Source organism: Myotis yumanensis, unplaced genomic scaffold (assembly GCF_028538775.1).
Source record: "Myotis yumanensis isolate MYYU_CA2020_CCGP unplaced genomic scaffold, mMyoYum1.0.hap1 SCAF_3, whole genome shotgun sequence".
Classification (NCBI taxonomy): domain Eukaryota; kingdom Metazoa; phylum Chordata; class Mammalia; order Chiroptera; family Vespertilionidae; genus Myotis; species Myotis yumanensis.
In genome coordinates this window covers 7,900,611-7,921,757 of record NW_027223754.1, presented here as the reverse complement: position 1 = coordinate 7,921,757, position 21,147 = coordinate 7,900,611, and the positions used below count along the sequence as shown (strand labels likewise).

General features: G+C 48.5%; 1 protein-coding gene across 1 annotated transcript in view; it reads left to right on the top strand.

Annotated features, from left to right (window-relative positions):
• The first annotated feature begins 747 nt into the window (after positions 1-747).
• The window catches only part of ENPP6 (ectonucleotide pyrophosphatase/phosphodiesterase 6), a 134,180-nt gene continuing 113,780 nt past the window's right edge, over positions 748-21,147 (top strand). Inside the window, exon 1 of the mRNA XM_070408152.1 lies at positions 748-844. The gene's annotated coding sequence lies outside the window, so the exon portion shown is untranslated. The remainder of the gene's footprint in view (positions 845-21,147) is intronic.

The following is a 21,147-nucleotide window of genomic DNA, read 5'->3' as shown; positions in this document are numbered from 1 at the left end:
GGCAGTGGCTCTCAACCTTGGCTGCACATTAGAATCACCTGGGAATCTTTTTAAAATCCTGATTTCTGGGCCTCATCCCCCGGAAATTCTGTTTCTTTGTTATGGGGTGGGGCCACAACATTAGTAACAAACAAACATAATTTCGGAGGAATGAGACTCAGAAATCAGGATTTTAAAAAAGATTCCCAGGTGATTCTAATGTGCAGCCAAGGTTGAGAACCACTGCTTTGAGGGCTGCCGGCCTACCACTTCAATGATATTAATAACACGTGTTCTTTCACCACGAGTTTTTTGGTGAAAAACATCTTTCAAGTATGTTATTTTATTTAATGACCGCAATTACCTTAGGAGTTGGGTATTATCACTCTCCTTTCATACACGAGGAATATGAAACATTTTTAGTGGCACTGCTTGATTGCTTAGCGGCTACAAAGCCCCCTCTTTCTAGTTATGCATCCTCTCTGCAATGTGACCTAGCCCTTCCTCCCAGCCAGGGTGCAGTTTATGTCTCCACTCCCTTGCAGGTGCAATGACCTTGGGGCTCACTCTGGCTGAAACCATGTTCCAGAAAAATGTGTGAGAACCAGGGCCAGGCTCAGAGGTCTGGCAGGTTCTGCCTTCATTCGCTTGGAACAGGTCCTGGAAATCCCTGAATGCAGCAGGTGTGGCCCATTGGAGGGTGAGAGGCCCTGCAGAGAAGAAGCAAGATGCCCCAGCCCACAGCCAGCACCCGCTTCCAGACATGTGAGTGTGGCCACTGGGACCCTCCAACCGATTGCCTTTCACTGAATGCAGCTGCACAAGGGAACCAAACAAAACTACTGGTAGAAGAGGAACCGCCCAGGTAAGCCTCAGATTTGTGAGAGATAATAAGTCATTGTTGTCTCCAGTCACTGAATCTGTTATACACAATCTATAATTGGTACGGTAGCCATTTGTCGGTTTTGTTTTGTTTTTGCATCAAGCATCTATTCTACCTTCATTTGCTGATAGCGTCTCAAATCCCTTTCGTTGTGCTTGCTAATCAAATGCTCATCCCTCCCCTAGTCGAGGGGCAGGCATGTGACTCAAACTGGTCTAATTGGATGCAGTCTCTGGAATTTGATTTGACCAGAGGGAGGAAAATTCTGGGTGAAGCTACTGAGACCTGCTATTAAGATGCTTTGGAGCCCTGGCTGGTTTGATTCAGTAGATAGAGCATTTGCCTGGGACTGAAGGGTCCTAGGCTCGGTTCCGGTCAAGGGCACACGCTGGGGTTGCGGGCTTGATCCCCAGTAGGGGGCGTGCAGGAGGCAGCGGTCAATGATTCTCTCTCATCACTGATGTTTCTATCTCTCTCACCCTCTCCAGTCCTCTCTGAACTCAATAACAATATATAATAATAATAATAAAAGATGCTCTGGAGCTGCTGGTTGTTGTCTATCCCCGTGGTCGGAAAACTGCGGCTCGCGAGCTACATGCGGCTTTTTGGCCCCTTGAGTGTGGCTCTTCCTAAGCCTTAGGAGTACCCTAATTAAGTTAATCACAATGTACCTACCTATATAGTTTAAGTTTAAAATATTTGGCTCTCAAAAGAAATTTCAATCGTTGTACTGTTGATATTTGGCTCTGTTGACTAATGAGTTTGCCGATCACTGGTCTATCCCAAACCTTAGCTGAATCAGCTTCTAAAGCTTGTGACCAGGTGCCCCTAGGTCATGCACTATGACAGATTAGCAGCCAGATTAAAGCCACCATCTGTAAATACCAGCATGACCACTCCAGCCCACATTGGTCCCATCCACTTTCCACCCACCCATGTGCCCTCCCTGATTCTTTCCCATTGAGTTTCCTCATTCATTTCAGCATCTTGGAGGTGCCTGGCCTTTCTTAACAAGCACTTAGAAGAGCCAATCACTCAGCTGTGAGCTGTAACTTGACTTCAAGGTTGAATCTCTCACCCAATAACCAGGCTGGCGGTCACCAGAGCAGGGACCTTTAAACTGGAGAAATAGTGTGCCGAGCACAAAGTGTGAGCGTGTGTGAGATTTATTGAAGGATCATTGACATACGATAATGTGGGAGAAGAGAAAATGCCCCTGCTTTTCCCTCTTGGTTCTTCTGGCTGGTCTACTCATCGAATTGACACGAGACAGATGAACAGGAGAAAATAACCAAGTTGAATTGTGTATGTGCATTTGGGGGTTCCATAAGAACATGGGACCCCAGGGCACAAACCAGGCAGTTGAGGTTTGTATGCCATTTTGCTTTAAGGAAAGAGGGGGTAGGCGGTGGCCTGGGGCTTCCAAGGGAAGGAAAAGCAGCTATTTGGTCAGTCAGTGCTTGCAGGGCCATCTTTAACACTGGGGCGTAGAGAGGACTTTGATCAAAGGGGCCTGGCTAGGCTCCTCCCAGTCTACCACACTAGTTCATATTAAACTGTAGTTACTTGTGGTGAGAACTCCTTTCCTGGAGCAGATGCTCTGTCTAAAATGTTTTAGGCAAGCCTGGCTGGTGTGGCTCAGCGGTTGAGTGTCAGCCCATGAACCGAGGGGTCACCGGTTCGATTCCTGGTCAGGGCACATGCCTAGGTTGCAGGCTTGATCCCCAGTTAGAGTGCATATGGGGGGCAACTGATAGATATTTCTCTCTTTCTCTTTCTCTCTCTGTCTCTCTCAAATCAATAAAAACCAAAAAAACACATATCATCAGGTGAGGACTAAAAAATATTAATAACCAGCTTAAAATAATCAATATCCCAAAGAGGTATATTTTGGGATTGCAAACTCTGATGCCCTTCAATAAAATGTGCAATATTTAAGTGCACACATTGAAAGCATATGATTTGGGAAGTTTTGTCATAGGTATACACACATGAAACCATCACCACAATTAGGATGATGAACATATTCATCGCCATCAAAAGTTCTGTTTCCTGTGCCCCTTCGCGACTCCTCCCCCTCTCTCCTGCCCACATCCCCTCCTTCCCCCCATCTGCTTCCTGTCACTAGAGATGAGTTTGCAGTTTCTAGAATTTTATATAAGTGAAACATACATGACACACTCTTTTTCCTCCAGCTTCTTTTACTCAGCATAACGTTGAGATTCCTCCATAGTGTCTCATGTATCGGTAGCTTATTCCTTTAGGTTGCTGAGGACTGTTTCATTGTATGGGTATACCACGGCTGGTTTACCCCTCCATCTGTTGAGGGGCACTTGGGTCGTTTCCGTTTTGGACTATTGCAGGTAAAGCTTCTACGACATTTATGTACCAGTGTTGTATGGACATATGCTTTCCTTCCACTTATGCAAATATCTAGAAGTGAGATATGTCATAAGTGCATATCTATATTTTTAAAAAACTGCCAAACTATTTTCCAAACTGGTTGTACTATTTTACATTCCCACTAGCAGTGTATGAGGGCTCCAATTCCTTCACATTCTTGCCGAATCTTGGTGTTTTCAGTCTTTTGAACGTCGACCATTCTAAGGCCGTGCATTGGGAACCCATGATGGTTTCAATGCACATTCCTCTCAATGACAAATGCTGTTGAGCACACTTTTATGTAATTGTTTTCCATTTGTGTATATATTTTTTTGGGTGAAGAGTCTTAAAATATCTTGTCCGTTTTAAAAATGGATTTGTCTCCTTATTATTGAATTTTGAGAGGCTGATATTCTGTACCTTTCATAGTGAATCAAAAAACATCAGGACAGCCCTACCTGGTTTGGCTCAGTGGATAGAGCGTCGGCCTATGGACTGAAGGGTCCCGGGTTCGATTCTGCTCAAGGGCACATGCCCGGGTTGCGGGCTCGATCCCCACTAGGGGGCATGCAGCGATCAATGATTCTCTCTCATCATTGATGTCTCCCTCTCCCTCTCTCCCTCTCCCTCTCCCTCTGCCTTCCTCTCTGAAATCAATAAAAAAAATATTTTTAAAAAACCAGGACATTTGGAAACAAAATGTTAGAGGCAAAAAAGAAATCACCTCCTTAGCCTGGGATGGAGCTGAGCTCTAACCCTGGTCACTGTCACCTGGTCAATAGGGCTGGTGCAAGGCAGGGGCTGGAGAAGACACAACTGACTGGGTAGCATCTGAAAAAGACTGCAGCCCACAGGGCAGGAGAGAGAGAGGGCCCGGTGCTGCGTCTGGGCTCTGACTAGAAGCAACCGAGCACAGTCACACAATCTACGCTGTCCGCAGTTAACGCTAAAGAACTTCGCCTGAGGCAGGTGACGGCTGCCCTGGGACTGTAATGGACACCCAGGGCTTTAGTTCATATGGAGGGACCCTCCTTAGCCATGCGCACACACTCCAGGGGAGGCTTGTTGGAATTGGAAAGATCATTCTGAAGCGCTTCCCGTCTTCATTCCCAGTAATGACCTCCGGCTTTATCGCGTAGCGTAATGGATCTCAGAAACAACTTTCACTGGTGAAATGAGAGGTTTCAGAACACAGCAGTCCCCACTTCTCCGCCGTTTCGCTTCCTGCGGTTTCAGTTTTCTGTCGTCAACAGCGATCTGGAAATATTAAATGGAAAATTCCATCAACAATCAGTTTGTAAGTTTTAAATTGTGTGCTGTTCTGAGTAGCGCGATGAAACCTGGAGTGTCCCGCTCTGGTCAGCGCGGTCTCGGCCCCTCCCTTTGTCCGGGGTCCCCACGCTGCAGACGAGCCCTGTCTGTTAGTCACTCGGTGGCCGTCTCCGTCATCGCGTCCACTGTCCTGTTATCTCAGAGCCCGTGTTCAAGGCCCCCTTATTCTACTTAATAAGTGCAAGCCGAGTGATGCTGGCAGTGCAGATGCCAGCAGGAAGCCGGAGAGCACTGCCTTTGAGTGAAAGTCCGCGGCTTTGTAGGCGTTTATCATCTCACCGCATAAGAAGGGGGAGTACAGTACGATGAGATACTTTGAGAGAGAGCACATTCATATCCATTTTATTACAGGGCAATGTCACAACTGTTCTCTTCAGTTATTGTTGTTAACCTCTTACCGTGCCGCATTTATAACTGAACTTTATCGTAGGTGTGGATGTACGTAGGACAAAACATGGTGCATGCAGGTTTTGGCACCATCCCCGGTTTCAGCATCCACAGGGGGTCTTGGAATGGAGCCCCGGATACGAGGGACTGCTGTTTGCGAGTCGGTTGAAAACACCGCATCAGACACCGCTGCCTGGCTCCCACAGGGCTGATGATGGAGACAGCCTCATGGACAGTGTATGTCCTCCAAATGCTGCCTCCGCCTCAGGACTGGGGACGAGGCCTGTGCCCACGCGTGCAGGGGGGTCTCGCGCCTGCCTCTCACGGGGTGAGGCGCTCGGTCTCGCTGATAGGACATTGTCACATGCGCCGGAGCGAGAGTGTTCACAGGCCTTGTCAGCGCGCCAGCGGGAACCGGGACTTCCTCGAGTCCACAGAGCTGGCTCTGCGACTCTTCAGTGCCTGCTGGCGTCCATGTGCTTATTTTATTTTATTTTTTAAATGATTTCTTTTTCTTTTATCTTTTTAAGGGGGAGAATGATGATTTCTATTTTTTCAATATATTTTATTGATTTTTTACAGAGAGGAAGGGAGAGAAATAGAGAGTTAGAAACATCGATGAGAGAGAAACATCGATCAGCTGCCTCCTGCACACTCCCTACTGGGGATGTTCCCGCAACCAAGGTACATGCCCTTGACCGGAATCAAACCTGGCACCCTTGAGTCCGCAGGCTGACGCTCTATCCACTGAGCCAAACCGGTCAGGGCCACGTGCTTATTTTTATGGCTGAATTCTGTCTGAGACTTGCTTTCGTGGTCACCTCTCCCCTGGGAAGGAAGTGGAGGGAGGACACCTGTGGCCCTCACCCACCTCCACTGCAGGCACCTGGCACACGTGCCCGCATTGGAGTGTTTGTGCCCTTGGTTTAGGGAAGTTCTCAGAGGGCCTAAGGCTTGGAAACAGCGGGAATCTCTCATCAGGGACCTTGGTTGCGGCAGATTTTCTTCATTTCTATGGCCCCTCCTGTTTCCACATGTTGGTTCTTCATTAAACCCTTTCAGATAAGCGACCTCCGTTTTGTGTCATTGGAAGGACTTAGGAAACGAAACTAAATGGTGTTGAGCTAGGGGTGACTGAAAAGGGAGAACCCTGCCGCTCCAGGAACCACTTTAAAAAATGTGTGGTTTGTGATTATATGTAAACACATGTGGGTCAGCCAGTTTCAGCTTTTGGATGACGCTTAGGCTGCTGTCCCTGGGCTAACACGACCCGACCCCGAGGCTGCGGTTTCTCCTCCCTGAGCTCGGTGTTCTTCTTACAAAAGGCACAGAAGCTCTAGCCGGTTTGGCTCAGTGGATAGAGCGTTGGCCTTCGGACTGAAAGGTCCCGGGTTCGATTCCAGTCAAGGGCACATGCCTGGGTTGTGGGCTCGATCCCCAGCAGGGGGCGTGCAGGAGGCAGCCAATCAATGGTTCTCTCTCATCATTGATGTTTCTATCTCTCTCTCCTTCCCCCTTCCTCTCCAAAATCAATAAAAATATATTTTTAAAAAACACCAAAAGGCATAGAAAACCTGCCTCACTCCACATTGCTTTAATAACGGAGTCAGTTATTTCATGTATTTGCTCCTTTAATATCTTTAAGTACCAGCCCCCCATGTGGGGTACCTTTCTCTGCTCCCAATCTCACTTCTTTGTAGCACACACCCCCAACTGAGCGGTTCTACTTCTGTGCCTGTCACTTTTAAGTAAGAGAATGCTTACTTGTTGCCTTAACTGCTGTGAAATTCCTCTGAGAACCCCACACATAAAAGAAGTGAGACCACCAGGAGTCCTCAGGCTCCTGGAATTCCAGATTCTAAACGCCCTATTTTCTGTCTATTCTTCACGTTAACAAGACGATCCATTGAGAGCCAAGCATTCCTGCCAGGAGAGCTGTTCTGGGTGTTATCTGTGTGATGTTTAAAGTGACAAAGCACTGTCTACATGAACTCATCACGAGAAATGTATAAATGCCACATGGATGTGCACATGGCAAGTGTCCGTGAACACACCGGAAAGCGGAGAAAGCTGGCAGGCCTGGGCCACCACAGTGAAAAGCCATGTTGAGGAAACTACCATCAATTTAACTTGGAGTCACTTCTCAGCCTTCAACTAAGCGTTGGGGTCACTCTGTGAAGACAATGCCAACATAGACACGAAACTGTCCCGGGCTAAATGCTTCCACAGAGGGGCTGCTGGGCAGCAAGCGGAGTTTCAGAAAGGGCCTTTGCTCTTTGTTAGTGGCAAACAAAAATATAAAGTTTTCTTAGGAAGGTAGCTCCCTCTTGAGAGCCCAGAGGGTGGGCGGGGCAGGAGAGGACTCTGACAGGGACATGTGCCAGTGGCATGCAGAAGACGTGTGTTCATAAGGCCCGGCGTTACCTGCTGGGAGCGCGCTGCCAGGGAAGGCCAGGGACAGAATCTGGACGCAGCCAACGGCAGTGCTTGCTCTTTCTAAAACCGTGGACAATGTATGATGAGGTTTGGTGTAGCACAGTGATGGTGAACCTATGACACGCGTGTGAGAGGTGACACGCGAACTCATTTTTTGGTTGATTTTTCTTTGTTAAATGGCATTTAAATATATAAAATAAATATAAAAAATATAAGTCTTTGTTTTACTATGGTTGCAAATATAAAAAAATTTCTATACGTGACATGGCACCAAAGTTAAGTTAGGGTTTTTCAAAATGCTGACACGCCGAGCTCAAAAGGTTCGCCATCACTGGTGTAGCAGAATGGTTCCTGGAGTTGTTTTTTTGTTTTTTACAGAGAGGAAGGGAGAGGAACAGAGAGCTAGAAACATTGATGAGAAACATCCATCAGCCGCCTCCTGCACACCTCCTACTGGGGATGTGCCTGCAACCAAGGTACATGCCCTTGACCGGAATCGAACCTGGGACCCTTCAGTCCGCAGGCCGACGCTCTATCCACTGAGCCAAACCGGTTAGGGCAGGTTCCTGGAGTTTTAACCAGAAGCTCTGGGTGGGAAGCCCCCTCTGGTTCCTTAACCAGAGCTTTCCTAGGTAAGGTGCGGGCAGCATCTCTCACCTCCCAGAGAAGTTTATCAGAGGGCACAGGAAAGCACCTGTGCAGGACCTGGAACATAGTGGATGCTCAGTAAGTGTTAGTGCTCTCACGCTTCTCTCAAAACCAGTAATATGCATGCCCATGGAGTATAGCTCATACTTCATTTTTATGCTTGATTCCCCAAGCGGGCTGTAAAATCTTTGAGGGTAGGGTCCTGATATTATGGTTTGTTGTTGTTGTTGTTTTTTAAAAAAACAACCAATAGCAATAAGCATAAGGAATTGATGTATATTAATTTTTTTTTTTTTTTTTGGTCAAATGGATGACATTTCTTAAAAGTTCTTAAAGAAAACCCAGTGCTACTCTAAGGGGACTTCCTCTTAGTTCTGGAGACAGTCTAGAGGTTACCCTTATGACTCAACTAAGAAAGCCCCCTGGGTACTGAGGCTGGGCCGGCGGAGCTGAAGGCAGGGATTTACAGAGAATGGCAGAATCCCCTGTCTGCCAGCGAGTGTAAAGCTCCCTCTCTCTCTGCTCTAGGACAGAAGTCAGAGCACACACTCGGCTTGTGTTTATCGCCCACTCAAAACGCAGGCTGCCTTTCTGCTCTCACTTCATGCGCAGGCAGAGGGCGGACAAGGAACACACACCCTCCAGCTCCCAGAGCCCCTCTGTGCTCCTTAGGAAACCAGAGTTTGGAGCATCCCGAGTCCGTGTGCCGGACCGGCTCCTGCTCGGGTCCTGGCAGGGACGACAATGAGTTACTCACTCTCTGAGGTCCACACCGTTGAACTGGAGTCCGACAAAGCATCTTGTCTCCTGGGCTCACCCAGAACCATCTTAAGGCCAGCAAGTTCCAGAAGCTCAAGGCCCCTGACACCAGGAGCATCCACGCTGCTTTGCCTGGGCCAGCTGGTCACCCCGAGTGCGGAAGTGATTAGATTTCTTCTGGTTCATAGAGGTTTTCTCTCTTATTCTCTTAAATAGAACTCCCTTCCTTTACTAAAGATGAGGTTGGAAAAGCACTTTGGGGTTTAAATACGTCAACAAGCCCTCGTACTCAGGGGGCTCTCAATATTTCTGAAGCTCTTTCAACTTCCCCCAAATCATTCTCTTTTTTTCCATTTATGCTGTCATCTCATTCAAACATAATTCTGCCAATGCCGTTGTCTCGGTCTTGGATCCTTGAAGCCTGGGCTTGGTAAACAAATTTTCTTTCAACAACTGTCAACCATTCACCCACCCACCGATTCAGTGGCTCCAGGATCTGCTGTGTTCTTATTGTGTTCCATAACGGAATTTTACAGATAAGCAGCGCGAAGCTCAGAGAATATACATAACTCTCCAATGCCCATCGCTGCTAAGAAGCACAGCTGGGGTTTGAAGACTCCTCTGACATTAAGGCCCATGCTTTTTATTCAACACCTCTCGTTTCAACATCTAGCAGGAATAAGAAAAAGCTGGTGGCCATCCACCTATACTGATGGATCATTTCGCTCTTAAATGGACTTTTCCATCCATTCTACCCAACTGACTGCCAACATTACCTTCCTAAATGTCTTTGCCATTGTCTTCTCTAGGTAAACATACCATCAATTCAGGAAGAGAGAAACAGGCTTGAGATTGCAGATTGGGAATATCGTTCAGGGTGGGCCATGCCTTAATTGCAAGATCTCCCATATTTTTAATGATACTGTACGTGAGGAAAAACATTTTCCTTCTCCCCTCCTATACCCTATAGCGGAGGCCCTGGGAATTAAATGGACAAAAAGACAGATTAGCAAGAGAGAAAAGCAGATTTAATTCTGTACTGATACAGGGGATTTCACCAAGGAATGTGATTGGGGAGGGGGGTCTTAGAATTTGGGGGCTTATATACTATCTTGGGCCAGTCCAAGGAAAATGGGGTTGGGGCTTCTGGTGGAAAGTTCTGGGAAGTAAATAAGGTTGTTAGTAAGGTTCGTTATGTGGATAAGAGGCATCTCAGGCTGAGAGTCGTCTCTGGAGTAAGTCTCTTCCTGGTAGGGAAAGGTGCACATCTGTCCAAATGGAAATTCACGCCCTGCTTTTAGACAGAGGGGGGGGGGGGGCGGGCAGAGAGTTAATTGCCTTCAGCCCAAAACAATCCTTACCACGGAGTGTCATGATTTGGGGCGGTGCATTTCAGTCCTCGTCACACCTGAGAGCAGAAACCTGTAGCCCTGTTTGTGTGGTATCGACACCCGCTCCCACCCCCCTGGTTATGATCTCACTTGCAAAGGTGTGAGGTACGGAAAGGAGAGAAGGGTTTCTTTCGTTTCCTGTTTGCAGTGCTCCCTCTTCAAAGCTACCTTTTATTTACATCCATGGTATGGCATGTGCTTTATGGACATTTTCCCAGAACACTTCAAGGTAATATAAGAACCTCCATTTTACAAATGAAGAAAGCGAGGCTCAGAGAGGTGTTAGATCGGTGTTAGTCAGGGTTCCCCAGAAGCACAGAAACAAAAGGCTGTGTTTGTGTGTGTATAAAAAGATGTATTTTAAGGAACTGACTCATGCAACTATGGGCAAGTCCGAAGTTGGTAAGGTGAGCCAACAGACTGGAGACTCAGGCAGGAGCGGATGTTGTAGCTCAAGTCTAAAGGGAACCTGCTGCAGAGTTCTATCCTGCTTGGGGGAGTCAGTCTTTGGTTCTATGTGGGCCTTCAACTGATTGGGTGAGGCACACCCACATTACAGAGAGCAGCAGCTTTCCTCAAAACTCACTGATTAAAATGTTCGTCTCATCCACAACACCCTCCCAGAAACATCCACAATAATGTTCAATCACATACCTGGGTACTGTGGCCCTGCCAGTTTGACACATCAAAGTCACTACCACCGCCTGTTAACTGAAAAGCCCACACCCCCTTTTATTACTCCCAGGCTCCTCTCCGCATGGCTTACTTGGTGACCTTGAGTCGAGGTCAAGCCATGCACACTGATCTTGGGCAAAAGCTCCCCCATTTTATGTGAAATGTCTAGTCAGTGCTATGTAAAAAGTCTTTATTTACAAAGAAAATCTTTTTAAAAAAAATAAATTTTGTTGATTTCAGAGAGAAAGGAAGAGGGAGAGAGAGATTGAAACATCCATGATGAGAGAGAGAATCATGGATCGGCTGCCTCCTGCAAGTCCCCCACTGGGGATCGAGCCCACAACCCGGGCATGTGCCCTTGACCAGAATCGAACCTGGGACCTTTCAGTTCGCAGGCCGATGCTCTATCCACTGAGCCAAACCAGCTAGGGCTACAAAGAAAATCTTTAAGGAATTTCTTGCCTCTTGAAACTTAAAAGGCAAACCCGATGTGGGTGGTTACAGAGAACACAGACATTCTCTAAGCATCCTAGCTAGTGAGCCATTTCGAGGACGTCTCAGCCGGTTTGGGAAAACCATCTAATACAAGCAAGTAAGCAAGATGAGGAGACAGGTTAGCTTTTGTATTTAAGCAAAGCCATTTTATTTTCACTTTCCGAAATAAGAGAAAAAGGGAAACAAAAAGGGGTTGAGCATGGGCTGGGCGCCGATACCACGTGTAATGAAGTTTCCTGAGAGCTGCAGTTCTGTTTTAGCCTATTTTAAATAGCAATTTTGCTTTTAAGATATTTACAATTTTTTTTTTTATTAAAACCAAAAATGAAAACTTCAAGCAAACCGATTCCCCAGCATGGGTTTCTGGGATTCCGAAGCTTTTCTTGCTGGGGCTGAGACTAGAAGCAGAGTTGAAATCTGGGCAGGAATGTTTGGGGAGGGGATGTCCAGCTGGAAGAGGAGGTTTACAGTGAGCTGTGAGGACTCGGAAACACGGTCTCGTCTGTCTTGCAGCAAAAGAATCATGTGCAGCTCTATGGCCCAACGCATCCCGACTTTTCATTCATTTTTATTTTTGTACTTTTTATTGTGATAAACATACATAACATAAAATTTGTCATTTTACCCATTTTTGAGTTTACAATACAGTGGCATAAATTATACTCGTCATGTTGTGTAACTATCAACACGATTTCCCAAATATTTTCGCCCTCCCAAACAGAAACTCTGTCCCCACTAAGCAATCCCCCCCACCCCACCCCACCCCAGCCCCCGGCCTCCTGCCTCCTGCCTCCAGCCCCTGGTAACCTCCACTCCACCCTATCTCTGTGGATTTGCCTGCGCTGGTTCCTCACACAAGTGGAATCATACACTTTTTGGCCTTCTGCTGCTGGCTTTCAGTTAGCATAATGCCTTCAGGGTAGCATGTGTCAGAACGCCATTCCTTTTCATGGCTGCGCATTTCCTTGCTGGGTGACGCCTCGCTGCTCCTTTGTGTGGGAGAGGATGTGGTAGGCAGGCATCCATGTGAGGCTGTAGCTGACAGCACACGGAGGGCCTCCCTCTGATTGCCAGAGACGCGAATAGAATTCCTCCTCTCCTCTGACTTTCCAGATCGAGTTAATTTCCCGTGTGCCCGGCGCCAGCTCTCCCCCGGGCCCTGGGGAGTGTACCCTCCAGGTTCTCAGTTTCTCGGGAGGAGAAAACATCCACCTGATAAAATTTCCCCAGCTGATTACATCTTGGGGGCCATCGTTTTTTTAAATAAAAAAATCTACACAGTGAAGATTTATTTTTTAAAAACCAGGTAGAATGATTGGAAGTTTAAAAACTCCTCTGCAGAGCCCATACCCTAGATGAGAAACCCTTTTCTAGTCCCAAGATCTCTGTCATCATGTTCCCTGAAGCCCAACGGCGTGAGCAAATACCCTCCCTTGCCTGCTCCTTCCGATTTTTTGTCCTTTGCCACGGCTTCCCACAACCCACTGCATCATTTATGCATTCACTAATTAACAAACATGGCAGAGTTAATGATTAATTAATAATTATAATTAATTCAATAAGCATATCACAAGCAATTATTAAATAACAATACTATTAAAATTAATTAACGATTGCTAATAATTATTGTCATAAGTCATTATTTAGGAACTAACGGTGAAATAAAAGTTGATTAAGTGTTGCCATATTTATCCACGATTCTCTAAAAGGCCTCCGTCAGATAGCGCTGATTTGGCAACTGGCCTTCTTCTCTTGGCATCATCCTAAGAAGCGGGCCTTTACATCCTGGGGCCCTTCCTCAGCCTCGATGGCCATGCCGCTGGCTCAGAATGAGCGTCTCGGGAGGATGTGCATGTCCAACTCGCTCCGAGTCATCTCACCTCCACGCGATCTCAGTGCCAGTGAGCGGCAACTTTCTGTGAGACTCTCTAGTGGACTTGCCAGCACTGTGACATCAGCTGGTCTCCCCGGGCCGGGGCGGGGGGAGGGGACAGGTGAGGCCAGCGGGCAAGAGACAATGTCAGTCACAGGGAAGGAGCTTGAACTCCACCCTTCACCCCGTAAATCCCGCCTCTCCTCTTCTCTGATGAGTCCAGCTTATCCTACTTGGGAGGGTACAGCTTCAAGGAGGCGGCCCGGGCTTTGCCACGCTGAGTTCAATCAGCTGACAAAGTTCTTCAGGGCTCAGATACCCCCCTGCCCACCCCTCCCCCCCAGCCCCCCACACATGGGCAGAACTGATGCTTCTAACGGAACAGTAAGGGTCAGACATCACGCACGTGTGTCTCTCGGACACATAGTGGGGCTCTGTCCTGGGAGGTGCTTATCCCGTGGGTGACGCTGTGGTCCTCTGGGCACACCTGGGCTTCTGGGACGTGGCTGGACTTTCCCGCCGTGAATTCTTATGCGGTGGCAGGTCCTCAGACGGAAACCAGAATTCGGGAGGCGGGCCTCTGGTCGGGAAGAGAGGGATCCTCAGGCATTTCCGAGCCTCGCTCTCGGGTGTGAAACCTGAGGAACTGAGAAATGCTGTAAAGGATTCTGGGTGGCAGGGGTTAGGCCCGGCCCAGGATCTGGGTGGCCGTTTGCGGCTCCAACAGGGCAGGTTAGGACGCTGTGCCTGCCGCGTCAGGATACTCAGAGTCCTGTGTGTGCACAGCCAGTGCCATCCCACATGCGTGAAGCTTTGCGGTTAAATGGTTCCGTGTTGCATTCATTGTGCAGAGTGGGGGTAGGTCAGGTGAGGCGGCAGGAGGGATGGGGGTATTAGAGAGGGGCGCCTATGCCCCCCATGGGCCAGGCTATGACATCAGGGGGGCTTCTCCCTGCAGCCCGTGCTGGAGTCATTAGACCCAGGGAGCGGGACTGAGGCAGAGCCCGCCACCCGCCCCACTCCCCCACCCCCCTGCCAGTCGGGGTTGAGGACGCATGGGGTTTCCACAGCTGGTACCTTCTGGTGGCTCATTTGATATTTCGAGGTCCAGTGAGAGCGACTCACTGTGCAAAGAGAAGTTAAATACTTGCTTCTTCTTTCACAGTCTCCTTCATGCCCAGTGTCAGGCGTCTGAGGGTTCTGGAAACCACCCCTGGGCCCACAAGTCCTTGGTCTTTGGTTGTCAGGCCTGCACGTTTCAGCATTTCTGTAAACATCCTCCACCTCGCGCAGTCCATCCAGACACCAGAACAGGCGCAAAAATCTTAAGGTTTAAGAACACGATGGGGAAAATCCTGGAAAACTGGCCGCTTGCAAAACCCCGTGTGTGTTTCCTGAAAGAGATGCCGCTTAAACTTGCCTTTGAGGCCGACTGTTCCCACTATTCGGAGTCATCACCATGGACAGGGTGCCACTGCGTGTGCCTGGGCCAGGCTCCGTGGTGGGCACCCTCCTGTGGCACGGATGGGAGGGGCACGAGGGCGCAGAATGGCTCCCGGCTCCCCCTGAACTCACGTGAATCATGGGGGAACCTGCGGCACAGCCTGGCCTTAGCCGGCCGCCTCCTCTCCCTGCGGGGCGCCTGCGTCTCTTCCCAGCTGCTCCTCCGGGCAGGAGAGCTCAGGGCGGCTGCCTGCCAGACAGACAGGCGGACGGACGGTAGCCACACGCTGGATGCGTGGGCATCGCCAGGACAGGCTGTGGCCCAGCCCTCCCCAGACTGAGTGTCTGGGGTCCACTGAGTGGGCCTGACCCCAACTCCAGTGCTGCAGGGGCCGGGCCAGCAGCATGTGTGACTCGAAGACGCTGGGGGTGGGGGGAGGGGGGGGATCCTGGCAGATTGGAGCACGTGGCTCCACGGAGCGGGAGGAGCTGCCTGGGCCTGAGCCGCTGTGACGTGAGCTGCCGCCTCCCTGTGTGTTGAGAAAAGAAGGAAGTCTTGGTTTTTTAAACGTGAAATATCTCAATTGGAAGATGGATAACAGTTCATAGTTTTAAAAAACTGCACGGCAAGTTGATTACATCAAAGTCGAAGGTTCTTTTGCCTTAACACTTTACTCTCACACTGTGTACCAATCCCTCCCACGACAGCAATGCAATGGACTCGGAGCCCCGCTCTCTCCCTTCCCTCCCATCCCTCGGCGTGTAGATACGTGACCTGCTGCGTTCTCCCCAGCGTCCTGTTAGGTGGGCAGGGGCGGGACGGCCACGATTCCTGCAGCAGAACAGACCCCGGGGCCTGATGGGCAGGCTAGGGGTGCCACCGCCCACACGAAGCGCCCCTGGGCATGGGGCACAAACCGCCGGTGCTGGAATGCACCCCTGCCAGAGTGAGAGGGGCCACGTGGCTTCCATCGCATCAGCAGTAACACCGTCCAAAGGTCTGCCAGAGGGAGGAGAAGGGAAGCCCTAACCCCCATCCCGTCCCAGCAGGGCACCTCCAGGGAGTCACCCCGACAGCAGCCCCGCCCTGCAGCTGTCCCCCCCGCACCCCTACAGCGCCCAGAGGACGGCGTGAGGGTGCTCCGCTGGCTCACTGCACTGATGCCAAAGTCAGCGCCAGCCCCTCTCACAGCCTAGCGCTCAGCAAATGGGCCCCCTGGCATTTGGGGGCAGCAGGGGCCAGTGAGTCCTGGGAACCCCTGCAGAGCTGAGACCATGTCCAGCTAAGGGTCTTCCATGGGGCCGGGGTGGCTGGAACAGTGCTGCTGGGGGTGGAAGGCCGCTGACGGAGCCCAGGCGGCCTGCAGCGTGGGTGATGCCAGCCGCTTCCTTCCTACTGAGCAGAGCGCTCAGGGCCACCGCCGTCCCCTGCGGGGTGATGAAAAGAAGGAGACTGAGATGACAGGACCAGAACAGATGGTTGGCTTTGAGCAGACGCCACATGTGTGCCTCGGGCCGTGGATCTGGGACCCCGCCCCTGCCTCCGTGCCCTTTGGGACAGGGTCTGTCTGGGCAGCCTCCTTCCCTTGGGATCCTGGCTGCCCCGACTCTCCCCGATGGCCTTATAACCTTGCAGGGTTTGCTGTACGTAAGGCACCAGAGGAAGCTGAATGGGGACAGAAACGCGGCCCAGCTGCGTACGGCTCAGAACTCGGTGCCTCGAGCTCGTGGTTTTGAGGAATGATGAAAAACATGTGGTTTTACCCAATTTCCAAGAATCAGAGGCAGATTCTAGGAGGGTGGGGATTGTCTGTATTTAAAAATAGGAGAACGCATCTGGCGAGGAGATATCCTGCCATTGAAAGACCTTAACGGCTTTTCCCAGCAAGGCCCGGCCCTGGGGGTGCTGGCTCCCCTGAGGTTTCGGTTTGGTAAAGAAAGATTCCCCTCAATTTGTAATGTCCACTACGAGTGGTGAACATCCTGATGGCGAGTCATCCCCCGCTCTAATCTGTCCTCACGTTGCCAGAGAGAAATTTCTAGAACTCAAGCCTGACCACACCGGTCACTCCCCTATTTCGATGAATTCATTGGTTCCCAGACTCTGTGGATCATAGGCCCAGCTTCTCCGAACCCCAGATTATCAGAGGCCCACACAGCCCCGGCTCCTCTTACGGTTGGTTTTGTTCTCTTCTTGTTCTATTTCTCTTGCTCTGCTTGACTGACCTATAGTTTAGGATTCAGGCTTTGAGGAATTTCCAGGCCAGCCGCCCAGCACTGCCCACCCAACCCGAGTTCAGGGCGTGGCCCCCACAGGAGCCCCACGGTCTGTGTCTCTGACGTGGCGTGACGCGCGTACTTTGACGTGTCTTCTTCCTTCTCCGTGTCTTCCATCCATCACATCATGACACCTGTGAGGACCGTCTCCTCTTGGTTCTCCAGGCACGGATTTTCCTTTCAATACATATGTCCTGGTTGCTGGGCCAGGCTCCATGGATGTAGTGGCGGAAAACACAGAAAGGAAGATGCGATTGCACGTGTGTTCGTGTGCTCGGGCTGCCCTCACAGAGTGCCACAAACTTGGTGGCCGAAGCCACAGAAGTGAATTGTCTCACAGGTGTTGGCAGGGGTGATGTGACCAGCGGTGATGTAGGAAAGAGACCTGCAAACCCATCAGTCATACTGAATAGTGATGGCTACGCTGCACACGTGTGGGCCTGGGTTGGGTCCACTCTGGCACGTTTTGTTTGAAACATACCATTCATGTGTTTGTTGATATTGTGGCCATCGTTGAGGGGACGTGGAGGTGGACAGAGTGAAGTATCGTAGTATAATAATCATAAAAGCCCGCCACAATCCCCTCTTGTGGCTATCCCAGGGATGGGCACCTGGAGGGGGCATCGGTTCCCAGACAGTGGGCTGTGGAGTCAGTGTGTGGATAGAAATAACGGGGGCGGGGGGGTATGAGGAAGGGAGAAGGGTATTGTGGTGAAGATCACAAGCAAGGGGGGCCTGAGGGGCACATGCACCTCTCACAGAGCCCCCGGAGGAGACAGCAGGTGGGGCTGGGAGCGGGACTGGGTGAGGCAAGGGGGGTGCAACATTTAATTGACTGCATCCCCTGGGAGTGAGTGCCTCCTCTGGCGTGGGGATGGGCGCTTGCTTCTCCAGTCACCGGGTGGGCTCGGTGCCACCTGGAGAAGGGACTGGATCTTGGTATGTGAATTATATTTCCAAGTAGTAGGAAGGGACATATCAGGGTATGTATCTATTTCTTCTGAAACACCATAGTTATAAAGGAGCCTAGGAGGGTTAAAACAAACAAACAAACAAACAACTTTTCTTGTTTGTCCTGGATTGACACAGGTTTTTAAAAAATCTCATTCCACTCAAGGAGTTGGCAACCATGGATTACCCAACAACGGTTGCCATGGCTGCGAGGAGGAAGCAGAAAGAACCTCCGGGCATTGTTTCCTGGAGAAAGGGGAGTCTGGCTCCTGTAGCTCACTAGTGGCTGAGCTTGTGTCCCTTGAGACCTTAAATAGGAATAACTACAAAACACTTAGAGAAACACAGCCATGCCCTTTCCAAGGAAATCCCAGAACGTGCCCCAGAAAAGTCCCCTTTCTTCAACATTGTAGTTGGTTTTTTGTCTCAAGTGTCACCATATTGTATAGTTGTGTGTATGCTCTCGGCATTTTAGGGACGCTTTTTCTCATGAAGGGAAGGGAGATGATGCGTAGTGGCCCAGGTTTCTGGATTAATTGGAAGAATTGTGGAAATGGCGGGGGAGGGGAGGAATCATGGAGTCACTCATGGCTTCCCGACCTGCTTAGGGCTGTTTTCAATGCCAGTGGGTTATGATCTGTAAAGTGGGGGTGTCAATAGTTATTAAGGGAGAATGACCTTTCCTTGGGCAGATGTGGTTTTGGATTCTGTCTTTAGTCCTTAAAGATTGTGTGGCACCTGTTATGTCATATCGCACCTGCAAACTGATTATAACATTTATATTGAATATCACACTTAGGTTACGGGGTGTTGTGAGGATTAGAGAGGGCATATAGAAAACAGTGAGCACAGTCTATGGGATATATTTGCCATTTGTGGTAGGCTGAATAATGACCCGCCTAAAGATGTCCACGTCCTCATCTCTGAAACCTGTGAATGTTACCTGGTTGGCAAACGGAACTTCGCAGGTTTGATTATGTCAGAATCTTAAAATGGGGAGATTATGCTGGGTGACCCAGGTGGGCCTTAGGTGCGACAGATAGGAAATCAGGTGAAGAGTAGGAGAAAGTGTTGTGACCACAGAAGCAGAGATTGAAGTGATGTGGCCACAAGCCAAGGAAAGCAGACAACGTCTAGCAGCTGGAGAGGCAAGGAACAGATTCTCCCCGAGTCTCCAGAAGGAACCAACCCTGCCCACACCTTGATTTTAGTCCCAGGAGACTCACTTCTGACACTGACCTCCAGAACTATAAGATAATAAATTTGTGTTGTTCTAAGTTACTATGTTTATGGTAATTTGATTAGGAAACTAGTACAACTTTCTACAAATGGTGGTTATTTTCATTATAAAGTATAGTAGTCATTCAAAATATGAAAAGGAATGAAAAATTGTACAGTGCCATGGCGAAGATGATTGTCACAAATGTTCTTGTTTTATTGAAATCAAGTCTGTTGCTTCCAAACTTTGCATTTCAGTATTTTTCTATTATTGAATCCATGTATGCCAAAACTTCCTTTTTTAAAACATTTCCAAGAAGATTTATATCTTCAGAGATAATCTAGTTTAGTCCTTGCCTCTTAGAGGTGTAGTCTATTGACCTCCCACCCCTTAGGGGTCTGTGTCACATAGGACGCATCAACTACTCAATGTGAGCACTAAAGGGTAAATAGTTAAGGAGTAGGGAAAAGAAAATAATATCCTGAAGTAGACAGGGCAGAGACTGCCAGGAGACTCCCAGGATTCATTCTGTATCAAGACTTTTACCTGGATACCTGGCCACTCAGTAGGGACTACATTTCTCAGACTGCCTTGTATGTAGATATGGTCACAATGAATTCTGGCCAATGAAACGGAAATAGAATTGACATGTGTACCTTGAAGGAAATGTCCTTGAAGACAGCTCTAGGCATTGTCCCTTTTCATATCTCACTCCTGCTGGATGGATGGAAGGTGTGATGTTTTGATGGTTGTGTTGTCATCCATTATGTATTCCTTGTCTTTGGACAGGTTACTTCCAACTTTCCACTACTCCAAATAGCGCTGTGAAAGTATTAGCGTAGCCAAATCTGTGCAATCACTCCTTTAAATATTTTTTAAATGCCTATGTAATAAATGAACACCTTTCTTGGTAAAAAAAAAAAAAACAACACACACAACCCCACACATTACAGAAGTGATTAAAGTCCCCATTATGATCAGCTTCAATCTAGTCACTGTCACTCTTATAGAAGTAACTACTGTGATTGGCTAATGCATAACTTTCTATTATAATGTGTTTACATATATTTTCTTGAATCTAAATAGAGCATATAGTGCTGGATAGTTTCTATTTGTGATGCTGGGAGTGGTGCTCAGACACTAACATGCCACATATATTCACTCGGTGCATATCTTAGAAACATTTCCGTATCAGCACATGAAGGTCTGCGTCGCGCCCTGTAGCTGCTGTGTGAGAGTCCATGATAAGGACAAATCACGGTTTATTGAGTTCTTTCCCTATTGCCTAGAATGTGGGCTCTTTTCAGTTTTTTGCTAGGGCAAACAAATTCCTTGTGCACATGTGCAAATGTTTCTCTGGGGAAATTCAGGGAAGTGCAATTGTTACATCATGGAGGAGGCACATTTTTTTAAACAGATACTGTCAAATTGCCAATCAAAGCGTCTGCACAGTGATACTCCCACCAGAGCTCAGAGGAGGGTGGTATGTTTGCCACTACACCCTCACCCACGTTTTATTTGATCCAACTTTGGATTGTTGCGACTCTGATTAAACATGCTTTCTTGTGTTTTATTTGCATTTCCCTTATACCTAGTGAGATTAAGTATCTTCTCAAGTTCATTGGCCATAGTAGGTCACATTCCTGAAAGTTTAGTTGCTAGGTAGGTGAAAGGATATGCAGTGTGTGTGTGTGTGTGTGTGTATGTGTGTATGTACGTATGTATGCATGTGTCTATCATCTACTCTTCAAAGGTTATACATTTTTTCCAAAGTGCCCTTCTATAATAATTGAATCAAATGAATACTCTCACTACAGAGCATGTAAACTCTATTTTTAAAATACTCTCTACAGCACTGAGTTTTAAATTTTAAAAATGTGATAGGTAAATATAGCATCTCATTTATTTTAAATTGGTTTCCTTAAGAGTAAAGGTGACTACAGTCTTATAATTTTTGGCAGGTTATACTTCTTTTTTGTGTGCGATTGACTTATTTCTTTATTTCCCCCATGTTTGT